The sequence below is a fragment of the Cyanistes caeruleus genome, chromosome 3 (genome assembly GCF_971803275.1).
Source record: "Cyanistes caeruleus chromosome 3, bCyaCae1.hap1.1, whole genome shotgun sequence".
Lineage (NCBI taxonomy): Eukaryota > Metazoa > Chordata > Aves > Passeriformes > Paridae > Cyanistes > Cyanistes caeruleus.
The window spans coordinates 62031292-62043492 of NC_141703.1; the positions used below are offsets into that span (position 1 = coordinate 62031292).

At 43.3% G+C, this 12201-nt stretch overlaps 2 long non-coding RNA genes across 3 annotated transcripts; one reads left to right on the forward strand and one right to left on the reverse strand.

Annotated features, from left to right (window-relative positions):
* Nucleotides 1–5316: 5316 nt before the first annotated feature.
* Nucleotides 5317–7253, reverse strand: LOC111939339 (uncharacterized). Its single transcript, XR_002869240.2, has 3 exons — nt 7219–7253; nt 6144–6169; nt 5317–5384 (listed from the first exon to the last, which is right to left on the reverse strand). It is a non-coding gene; the product is annotated as an uncharacterized LOC111939339 (long non-coding RNA).
* A 99-nt stretch (nt 7254–7352) lies between these two features.
* On the forward strand, nt 7353–11177 carry LOC111939229 (uncharacterized). Of its 2 annotated transcripts, none has more exons than XR_015284604.1 (3): nt 7353–7519; nt 7636–7706; nt 11072–11177. It is a non-coding gene; the product is annotated as an uncharacterized LOC111939229 (long non-coding RNA). The 2 variants fall into 2 exon arrangements; XR_002869216.2 differs by lacking the exon at nt 11072–11177 and adding an exon at nt 8555–8673.
* The last annotated feature ends 1024 nt before the right edge of the window (nt 11178–12201 follow it).

Below are 12201 nucleotides of genomic sequence, written 5' to 3' on the forward strand. Positions count from 1 at the left end.
GTTTGGATTGTAAAACAAAATCCAAAATAAGGCTTTCCTTACCACATATTGTTTTATTTGCCCATTGCAAATGGAGCGACACCAGTGGCTAAACACAGGAACAAGTCCAGTCAAATGACTTCTCAGCCTCATCCAGCATGCCTTTTTAGAAGCTTCCCCAGAAACCTAACCCTGAACCTATCCCTAGTGAGCACTGCAGGGCAATCCCTCCCACCCTTCCACTCAAACAGAAACAGGAAAAGGGACATAGGAAAATCTGGCCATACAATGCTCATTTTAAGAAATGTTAAATATATAAAATCTGTTTTCAAAAGTTCCAAGGTTGGACAAATATATAAAATCTGCTTTTAAAAACTCCAGGATTGGACACAGTGATCTTCTACTTCACAAGAAGTTAGATTGCCTTGGCAAAATCAGTGTTTCAGGATGTGTTTTGTAGATATAAATGTTAATTCATCATAAAACTGTTCCCAGCTAGACAAATCAGATGCTCTTAGATATCAGCCCAAACCAGCACACCCAGGTCAGGGCTTCATGTCCTGAAGGATTGTGCCCAGGCTGTAGAAAGCACAGTGGAAGGACTGTCCACAACAAACAAATAAATTCTATCTGTAAATTTCATTTGAGTCTTAGATGTGACTGGTCTCTTCAAGCCAGACCTTGTGGTTTGGACTGAGCTCTCCAGACCTGCCTGGATCCGCTACCAGCGAGGGCACTGGCTCACCTTGACTCCCTGCAGGCTAGCCTGGTGGAGAATGGGCTGATGGAGAATGGGCTCTCAGTGCTGGACAGACACCCTGCCAGGCAAGTCTGCTGCAGATCAGTAGCTTCTTCAGCCACTGGGAAAGTGCAGATTTACCACGTTAGAGGTCACACTGCTATGGCTGGTTCCTGACAGCACTGAGTTAGGACCGGGGTCGAGTCAAACCAAAAAAAGAGGCCTCAGGTGACAGACTAAAGCTCTGGCAGCCAGGGGCTTGCAGTTACAGCTTTAAGCCAAACTTCTGACTCATGCTGAATGTGTGAACATGAGCAATGCAGTTGGCTCCTTGCTGCCTAAATCAGCTAGGCTGAATGATTGAGTCACCTCCCAAAATCCAGATGCGAGGTCTGAAGTGACCTTTCTAGAATAAATAAGAACAAGGCTGCCCGTTGCCTTCAAACTCAGCATATAAGTGTTAGTCTGTGCTAGAGAGCTGCAGTGAAGAGGATGAGGGAGAGAATGACATAAGTTCCCCCTTCCTCAGCACAGTGGAGAGCTTCTTGTAGAAATGAATGGGGCCTTTTCTCCCTTACACTGTGGGAATGCTATTTTCCAACGAGTTTGCACTCAGCTTGCCTAAATATACACTGCTCCATGACACAGCACACCAGTGCATCCAGGACATTGGAAGGAGAAAAAACCCATAGAATCATGCATAAATGGAGGTTGGAGTGGCCTCTGGAAGTCAACCAGGGTGACCTCTAATCTCTTTACACCCTAAGGACTGTCTCCAAAATTAAATCAGTTGGCTTACAAACCTCATTGAGTAAACTTTTTATGCCTCTAAAGAAAAAGAATTTGTGGGGTTTTTGAAAAACCTGTTTTAGTGTTCAACCATCCTCACTGAAGAAGTTTTCCTTATGTTTAGTCAGAATTTCCTTTGCTGCAGTTTGGTTTTCAACTTTCTCTGTGTACCCAGAGAGCTGTCTGGCCACATCTTCCATGTAGTTCCCTTTCAGGTTAAAAAAGTCTGTAGCTTTTGTCTTCTCCAGCCTAACCTCAGCCGTCTGGGTATTTTAGTGGTTCTCAGCAGGACTTGCTCCACCTTTTCAGCATCTTTCTTGCACCAGTGTCCCCAGGGTGGACACTGTAATCCATATGCAATTTCACTGGTGACAAATAGAGGGGACGAGTCTCTTCCCTTGGTCTGTTGGCTATGCTCTTCTCTTTTTGTGTATTCCAGTGTGCACCAGTCTCTGCAAGGGTATACAGGTGACAAACTCATCTTTGGGGTCCACCTCTGGTGAGATGCTGTCTAGCCAGTCAGCCCTCTCCTTGAGCAGTCACACAGGATTTTCTGTCCCAGGTGCAAAACATCAGGAGTGAATCCATGGCAATTAACACAGCTACAGCTTTGGCTGGAGCAGTTCATAGTCAGAGCAAGCTGCATGTGGAGGGTATGGGGGCTCAAAGATGCTCCTCTCTGCAAAACTAGGCAGGCTACAGGGGAGCTGGAATTCAGGGCTCTGTCTGGCAAACAGAGACATATCTGAACCACGATCACAAGAGAGGGAAAAAGAGGTCAACTGGATCAAAGATTTCCTCTTTTAGTGGTCTGGCAGGCTCCCCACTCTAGATGGGTTCCTGAGAATGGCCCTTACTGTGTGGACCTGTGGCTAAAGCTGCTCCTCAAAAATGGGAGGAAACATCCAAGTATGTACACCCCTGGAAGCTGAAGTCCCTGTTTTACCCATCGTCAAATGAAGCAGCAAGTGTGTTAGAAGCAGAAGAAAACTCTGGTTGCTGCTGTAACCTAATACAAACTTCTGTCTGTGAGTCCTGTTACAGCTGTAGAGCTGGTGCAGAGGGTTTTGACGCCTACTCTGTGGCCATCCTGAGTGGATACAGATCTCAGGATAAAGTCTGTGCCAAGGGCTATGCAGAGAACAAGGGAGCATTGAAAGTCAAGAGGCTACAACTTGCTTCTCAGCTTTCAGCATCCTGATGACCTTTAAGACAGAAAGGGGGACTTGTAATTGTCTCTTCTGAACCAACATGGGAATTTCTGCTGAAGAATCCAGTGAGCACATCCTGCCAGCACCTGGTCAGAGATTACTTGAAGAGAGGACTCAGCGCTGCCAATGGAGCATGAGACAACATGAGGACTCTGCCTTTCCCAGCTGGGCACCGTGAAAGTGTCTCTCTTCACCTCCTCCAAGTCTTTTCCCTGGAGTGTCTCATGTAAGTCAATGTTATGCTCCTGCCACATCCTGTAAGTGTCACAGCAGTGACACCTAAGTTAGATTACAAGCACCTGGGGCAAATTCACATGAGTCCTGTTCCTAATGTGAAGTCAATTAAAATCAAGTAATGAAAGAAGCACATCTGGTTGCAGATATTCATGATAATAAAGAAACCCCCATTATGCTACTCACGCAATATAATTACTAAACAGCAATTTTTGAGATCACGTCAAGAAGTAGCTAGGGCCACAAAACTGAGATACTTGTTTTAAGGTGGATTTCAAGCCTTTAGAGTCTGTAGGTAAATAGACTACAATTTCTCTTCAGATTATGAAGAGGCTAGATCTTAAACACAGCATTGATTTGTAGAGTTAGTTCTGCACTTTGAACACCTGCTCTGCAGCAACTCTACCATAAACCATTACCTGTGATTCTGATTTGGGGAGAATGACAAAATTAAGAGAGTGAGGAAGCTTTAAAGCTGGGATCCATCATTTCAGTAACCAGAGCAACACATCAACATCTTAATGACCTGAAGCAGCTAGCTCAGCCTGATTCCTGTGAATTTAACTTAATTTGCTCACTTTGAGCTTTTTTCTGTTTTATAATGTCTATGAATCATTACACCATCCAGAATTGATACAGACAGAATGCTTCCCTGGCTCAGAGATAACAGAGCCCCTTGCTTAGTCAGGAGAATGATTTAAGAAAATCAATGGCTTTGCTTTGGTTACAAAATAAATTTAGAAAATAACAGGGCAAGAGATAAACAGTTGGAATGCCAGCAGGGGGATGTTTCATTTGACTTCCCTTATACACCAAAAGTTTGCCTGACAGCAATTAGATAAACAGGTTTCTCAGCAACAACGGATCTTAGGCAAAGTCCTATAGCTATTATTCCATCACTAAAATATTATGAACAATCATATTAGGGACTTGCCTTGCCCAGTAAGGGAGCCCCACGCACCCTTGCATTGTTCACCCTAATACAGGACTGGAGCTAGGACTAGCCTAGATCTTCAGGCCACATGATATTGATAGAATGACAGCCTTAACTTACAAAATGCTTGCAGTTATCTACAGAGCTGAATGTGGGTGTTGATAATTTTTTAGGCTGAAGCACAATTCAGTCCTGCTCATGGATGCTGACCTTGAGCAGAACATGCAGTAACTCTGCTTTTCCCAGCTCAGGGACTCCCATTCTTTGTTTTCCTGTCCTCCTTCTCCTCCTGCCTTTGATTTCAGATGACAATATACCACAAGTATCTGCAGCACACCTTTCCTTTCTACCCTCTGTAGTAGGACCCTGCAAGCCTTTATTTTTTGTCTATGCTGCTAGCAGCAGTGTAGCCTGATGGATTGCCTTGGACTCCTACTCTGTCTTTGGGATTAAAGGCTGCTAAGAAGATGTTCTACCCCCTCTGTGCATACTGTTTACATACATGCTCACGAGAGCTTTTCTCCATTCGCTATGAGTTTAAACTGTGGCACACCCAAAGAAGCACCAGTGACAAGATAGAGTAAATCATGGAGCATTCAATAAGTATCTCAGCTGTCCCATAAAATCTATTTCTTTTAAGTTGATTAATTTCTAAACAAAGAGAAACTTCAAATTTACACAGCAAAATAAATCTTCCATGCTCCTATTCTGTAATCCTATCTGGCATGCAGTTGGTACAGAAGCTGAGACAGGTCTGTGTTTCCCACAGCTCCACATTTCTGGTGGAAAAGTGCAAACAGCCTGCATGAGCAACTTTGCTTCCTCAGGCTTCAAGAGGGCTGAAGGAGAACACACACTCATCACTGTAGAAACCCTGTGTTACCCAGCAAAAGTCCTTCCAAAGTCCTTCTTTTTCTCATCATTCCACCTGGATGCAACGCGCACAGCAGGCACTGGATTACCACCATCTCCTGGACTAGGAGTGATCTGGCATTAATATTATCAGCACAAGTTTCCTTGGCTTGCCCTGGCTGGCACCTGCAGCCCACGAATGGAGGTCTTACTCCGGAAGATACATCCACATCCACCCCTGCTGTAATTCACTTAATTGCAGCCAACCATGGCATAACCTTTCACCATGAGGCCACTAGAACTGAGTCACCTACACTCTTTTAAAATAAGTCACTGAGCAGCCGTGACTTGGTAAAATGTTCAGTCACAACAGATGTGGGCAGAGTTAGGATTAGTCATGGAGGATGAAAAGGTTTCATCAGCTACTCACCCTTAGAAATGACATTTCCATACAAAATAAATTCAATTTTAAAAGCAACCAATTTCTTATATATGAAGGAAAGCCTCCTCCTAACTGAACTTTTGTTCACTGTGAGCATCAGTGAAGCCTTCAGTGAAAATTAGCCTGCTTCATGCCCTGGGCAGCAAGCACCTGCCTTTGAAAAGCTTCCTGTTAGCCTGTAGTCATCATCTGCTTCCAGTGGGTCTGCAGGGGAGAGATGAAAGGGTAGAAAATGCTTGGTTCCCTGACAGCAACCAAGAAAGAGCTGCCATCTGAGGAAAGTGACAGCAGAGATCAGTCCCAGAGAGTGGTTATATCTCCAGGATTTCACATGCACATTTCCTCTAGAGGAAGCCCAGAAAAATCCCTCAGTCTTCCTAAGGACAGCAGAATTTTTGGAGGAATGATAGGACTGAAGGGAAACAGAAACAAACAAGCCTGAACACACAAACACCCTTAAAACTTCATGTTCAGGTTGACGTACGACTGAAAGTGAACATCTGCATTATTGTGTTCAAAACTGGAGGAAATAAAAACAAGCAAGAAGTTCCAACTGAAATCGTGGCCGAAATATTTTTCAGCTGCCTACTCAAAACCAGAATAATCAATACCTTGCATGCCTTGGGCACAAATCCCACCCAACAGGGGCTATAGAGCTGGGGCTGCCCAGTGTGGCTCTAGTCTCCAGCAACTGTGGCCACCCTGCCTATGTGTCCCTGCCATTTCAACCCCCCATTGCTCCCTGACAAATGCAGAGGTCACAGCTCAGGGGCTGTTGCTTTCATCTCAGGGCACTTCTCCATCACAGTGACACCTACAGCAGTGTGATTCCAGCTCATGCCACAGGGGAAAGCAAACTGACACACAGCCCATGTTTGTAGCCCACATTGGCAATCATGGTGTGGATCATGGAGGAATTTCATCTGATAAGCAGCTTTTGCTCCAGAGGCATCAAAAACTCACCTTTAAAAGGGATGCAACCATCTCTCCTGCAGATAAAAAACAAAAGCAAAAAGGACAGCATGAACTTTGCAGATGACCACTGCAAGCTGGGTCCTGTGAAGAATTCAGTGAAGGCGGGTGGACATAATAAAGCAAAATCATGGCTGGGATCTCACTCTTTGTGACCCAAATATTCAGCTAAAATACTTTAAATGAAAAAAGTCAGTTGGCTTGCAGTCGTCAGTCCATTGCGGATTGAAGAGAATCTCCAGTGGGAGAAAGAAGTTTATTAAACAGATGCTACAGGATACAGCAATATGGGGCAGAAAGGAAAACAATATGATGAAATTATTTCTGTCTCAGATACCCAGTACAGTTTTTATTAAAGTCAACAGGAATTGCACACATGGCTCCAGGAGCAGGCACAGTCCTTCAAAAGAGCATTAAAGCACAAGCTATGGGAAAAATTGAAAGGTTTGAACTCTATGATGACATCATAGATATGATAAATCGTATCAATCCTTGATGCTTTGATATAAACATCAAGACTTGCAAATCTTAAGTGTGCAAAACCCCAAGTCTAACATCTCAGAAGAACTGAAATTTTGCACCAGTTCCTCTGTAGAGAGGTGAAGGAGAAAACCCACAGGCAGTGCCAGGCAGAGGAAGAGGTTTGGTACTTCCTTCCCTAACAGAGAAGCAGAAGCATCTCTGTAGATGCAAGCAAGCAATAAATAAAGATTGCTGAGATTTTTTTGTGCATCAGACAGGGAAGATTCATACAACGTGTAGTGATACTAGGTTGCTTTATACACTCTCTTGGCTTTTTCCCTCAGTCAGACCAGGTGAAGCATTTAGGGAACTTTGAATTTAATCACCCTTGGACTATGCCGAGTAACTGGTCTGTGTAAGGTAGCGATTAAGTGTCATGGCAAACTCCACAGCACTAGGCAAGTTTTAGCTGCACAAAGAAATCCTCTCAGCACTGACACACAACCCTCTTGCACTGTAGCTGCTGAAGAGTGCAAGCAACATTCCTCCAAAACCACAGACAAGAAATGAAACACCCGTCTGTAAATCCACCAGTAGACCCTACCAGCATCTGCAGCAGAACTACCAGCACCTCCCCACACCACAGTGCAGCAGGAGAGCTGTGACACCACAGAGTGCTCCCATGGCAACTAATGCCACCCAGCACTAGCCACCACTAGATCCCACCCCGTGGTGGCTGAAGATGACAACATCACCCATATAGCCATGTATACAGATGATGGCAGCCCAGCTGGTATGTGGTGACTAATGAAGCCACCAAGGGAGCTTAGGTACAGGGTCCTGGTTTGGTACCTGTCTGAAGAACCACCTTTCTGCTCTGTGGGGAATCACTGGCACAGTGAAAGGTCTGAGAAAGAGACAGGGAGTCAGGTGCCTTTCTCTCCCCCCCTGCAACAGAAACAGCAACAGCCTAAGCTTTCCACACTGTATGGAGTTACTCCATTCCATGCTCTCTTCCAAGGACTTCCACCTATTTATGCAGCGAAAAGCAAACAGAAGTTCTCAGTGTGCTTTAATGACGTCATTGCACAGGTAATTTTCTACAAATCATTGCAGGCATGAATTTTGCCATCTAAGTTCATAACAGGTTTGTAAGTCACACTGTTGAAAGGCAACATCAACTCATACCAGTCAGCTGAGTGTGTGCCAAATGGAGGACTCTGGCCATGTGACAAATCAAAAACATCATTAACAAGGGAAACTTCTATTGCTATGGAAATTCTTGCCTCTGGCAAAAAGAATTTCTTCCTTTGGAGGGTAGTGCAGTATTAGAACAAGGATCCAGAGATGCAGTGGCATCTCCTGCCTAGAAGGTTTTCAAGACTTTACTGTACGAAACTGCTTCTCATGTGACCCAGCATCAATGGTTCTCCTGCTTTAAGCTGAAAGTCAGACTAGAGCCCTTTGAAACCATCATTTCTATGATCCTGTGAGCTCTTTCTGCAATCCCAATATATTTCCAATGCAAATAATTTTCCACATTAAAAATGAAAGGGAATGAAGATTTGTATGGGACTAAAATATACCTGATCTTTAAATTATCTTGAAATTCATTTGATGGGCTTTTGAGAGGGATGTGTTAATGGACTCATGCAATGGTGCACAATAGTGCAGGCTATTTGGGGGCAGACCCTGAGATCAACATGACTGTTCCCACATGCAGTGATGCCAGCTCTCTTACTAAAGAAGGGAATGTCAGAGAGGGACAGTTGACCTTTAAGACGCCAGCACAGTTGTGTTAAATTTCCCTTCACAGTGAGAAGACTGTCAAATGTCACCATTCACTGTAGAACTGGGCAAAGCACAGGGCAAAGCTGTTGCTGCATTTTTCACACTACAGCTTTGAAGCAAGTAATTTTTATTTTTTGTCTCTTATTCAGGCCAGCAGCTCTAGCATGAAACTTTCCTCTGCAAAGCAAATTGAGTTGCAGAGACTTATTCATCTTCCCCAACTTCACGCGCTTTAAGATTTCCATAAAGCCGAGAACATCTGTATGAAGACTCTGTCCTTGATGGAGATAACTGTCAACACCAAGTCACATGTTATTCCACATGAGGACAGGCACTGTCATCTTTATCCAGTTTTGTATACCACAAATTGATTTCTCTGCAGGAGAGGAACAGTTGTTAAGTGTTATGTACTCTTTCATGTTGGAGCTGCCCCTTTTACCTTCCCATTGAAAAGTATCCTCAGTTAATCCAGGTTATGAATCAAGCCTCTTATTAGTCTCACCACACTGCTCTGCACAAGTATGACTAATGCTTGCCCTTTAAACATCCTGTGACACTTCTAACAAACTTGTTTGGAACTGACCAAATTCAGTTGAGGAAAGTCAAGACTGAGTAGGACACAGATAACAAAGCTCTGGATTTGTTCTGTTCCCTTCTCATTCAATTCTAGGGTTACGTAGGTCTGGCAGCTCCCAAAAACTGGCAGAGTGGGGATTCCTGCAGGGATGTCAGCAGGGTAGCAGGGGAGGGCCAGAGGAAGCCTGTCCTGGAGTCCTGCAAGGCAGGGCACAGGGAGCAGGGCTGCTGTAGTTGTCTATGTGCTGCACAGACACACGCAGGCAGCCCCTACCTAGGCTGAAATGTTACTGTCCTCAGTGTGGTGCATGGCTTTCAGGAAATACAACAGGACCTGGATGTGGATAAATCCTACAGAGATTCTCCAGCCCCTGCCTTTTTATTTCATTAGCAAGTAAACTTAATGTTTTTCCATAAACTTCTTGCATTATTTTCTTTTCTAAAATGCAAAGCCTTTGAAGTGCCTTTGGAAAGGCCTCAAAGTATGACATGTAGATGCCTGCTGAAGAAATAGATGGAGTTTGTAAAGCACCAAACTACAGTTTTTGAGTTTTAGTCTCAACAATTCCCAGTCAGACACCTGTGATATTGATTTAATCGTCGTCGTTGTTAACAATTTCACAGCTTAGAGAGGGGATCAGAATGGGAAGATTGAATTGCTCTGCTAGTCCTCAAAATGTGAGTGTGTGTATGGACACGTACATGTGCATACATACAAATGTGTGAGCAGGGATAGAAAAAAAAGGAAAACTAAATAAACCGTGTAGGCTACTGCCATACATAGAGTGAGTTCAGGGGGTGATTGGGGGTTTTTTTGTGATTTGTTTTTTGTGATTTTCTGTAAAATTTCTACAAAAGGCCTTAGCACTATAAAAGCTGGGTTTTAGGCTTCTTTGCCATTCACAAAATCTGGCATGACGTAGAGACTCTCAGCAGAAGTTATGAACCGACAGCTTCGGAGTGGGTGGTAAAATTAGACAAAACCAATCTTTCCATCCATCAGACACAGCAGCAGGTGTGGGTGGGGACTAAGGGGCACCACAAAACAACACAAACAGCCCCCCAAAAACACCTTACAAGGAACAATGATATCATATGTTATTGCCAATGCTGACATAATGTTCATGCCATTTCCAAAATTGTTATGTTTCAAGCAAATCTTCCTGAAGTCTAAAAAATAATAGGTGCTGAGAAACAAGACAAAGATTTATTTTAAATTTTCCTCTGTGTGGAACAGGCTCAGTTCTAAAGTAAGCATTATGGAAATAGCCAGGGCCCATTGAAAATTTCTAAAAAGGATAAACGTCACCTCCAATTATTTTGCCACATACTGAAAATATCTTGATCTTAAAATATCTTGAGAAAGACCCTGAGACTGAAAAAGTAATGCCTTTGCTCTCTCCATGTGTCAGTGGTGCTTCTCATCCCTCACTTTGTGAACTTAAAATTCAAAGAAAAATCTGTAAGAAAAGAAGAATGATGACAGAGACCTCAATACCCTGAAAATTGTCTCTCTGCTTCTCAAGGAATATCACTGTGGAAATGGTCACACTGATGTCAGCTCAGGAGAGGGTAACAATTGTGTTCTGTATTTTGGTACTAGCAGATACCACAGTGAAGAAATGTAACCTCATTGATTTCTGCTGCACTGATACTGTGAGATATTATCTTATCTTTAATATGCATTAGTGAAGGTGCTTAAAAAACAGTGTATCTTCACATCATCCTTTCTGTAAGGCAAGTTATTATTCAGTTCCACAAGGCCAAGAGCAAATTATACTAACATGACCAGGTTACAAAGAGCCTTAAATCTTTCCTGTGATGTAGCAGCTTGTCCTTAAGTATACATACCAGCCACACATCTACTGATCTCCCTGTGGTAAATGTGAGCTTTTTCTTCGGTTAAAGATGCTCTTTTGGGTATGTTGGACTATGCAAAAAAAACTGCATGCAGCCTCATACCTATCATATTCTGTATCTAGCTGTATCTCCATCTGGAGCATTTTATAATCGTGAACATTTTATAGTGTTCAGAACCTTATCAACTGGACCACAGGAGTAATAGTGTCTATTTCTGTAACTTTTTTAAGGACAGCTGATAAATCATAGAATCATGGTTTGGGTTGGAAGAGACCTTAAAGATCATCTAGTTCCAAACCCCCTGTGATGGGCGGGGACACCTCCCACTAGATCAGGTAGGTGTGTATTAATTTTAAGTATGTGTATTAATTACTATTAAATTAAAGGTAAGTATTAATGCACTTACATATGTTTGTAGGGAGAGACTGAAGAACTTTTTTCTCACTGTGTGATGGGTGTGGGTGTGCCTGGTGAAGGGGACGAACCCAGCCAGAGAGGGCTCTTACACAGCATTATCAGCCCTTCATTCTAACAGATCTACTGGTCTTCCCTAATCCTCTGAATACTTTTACTCTGTGCAAGATCCTCATAAGGGTTAATGGCTTTTTCTTTGGCTAGAAAGTGCCCTGGATCCTATTTTATAAGTCATGGGCTGAAGCATAGAGAAACTTCGCTAACAGTCAGAAGTCAAGGGAGAAATCATAGGGAAGTGGACCTGACCACGACTAAATGTACCCAGTGTCCAGATCACGAGGCCTGGCCCTAAAGAGCTTACCCAGCTCATAGCAAAACAAGTGAGGATGACAAATATTTATGCAATGGGAATTTGGAATGCAAATGGTATGCATTGGGTAATGCAGAGCAAAAGTTCCCTGTGATAGCAGCAGGGTTTGCTTAAGGCTGTAGGGATACTAATGTCATAAGGTAGCACTACAATGATTTTATTTCATGTGTATTCCCTCACCCCTTGAGGTACCCCCCAGGCACCTCTGACTGTCACTGTAGAGCTGGTAGGTAAAATAAAAGCTCAGTCCCTCCCTGACACTCCATTCAAGGAAATTGTTTGGATGTGGTGGTTGGGTTTGCTTGTTTTCAAAGGGATGATGTGACTGTTATTGGAAAGATGAGTCAGTGAAATGAGTTTTGCCATTCTGGAGGCGAGAGTTATTGGCTGCTTTTTAAAAAAATGTAGCCCCAAGGGGCCTCAGGGCAGCCTCTGAATGAAGTTTTGGCGCCACACTCTTAACATTATCCCTGAGAAAAGAAAAATATCCTGAGTAATTTTTTGTCTATATCTGTGTTTAACAGAGTTTTCCCTTGCCTCAAGTAAGAGGGGTTTGTTTGATCAAAAGTGGGTGAA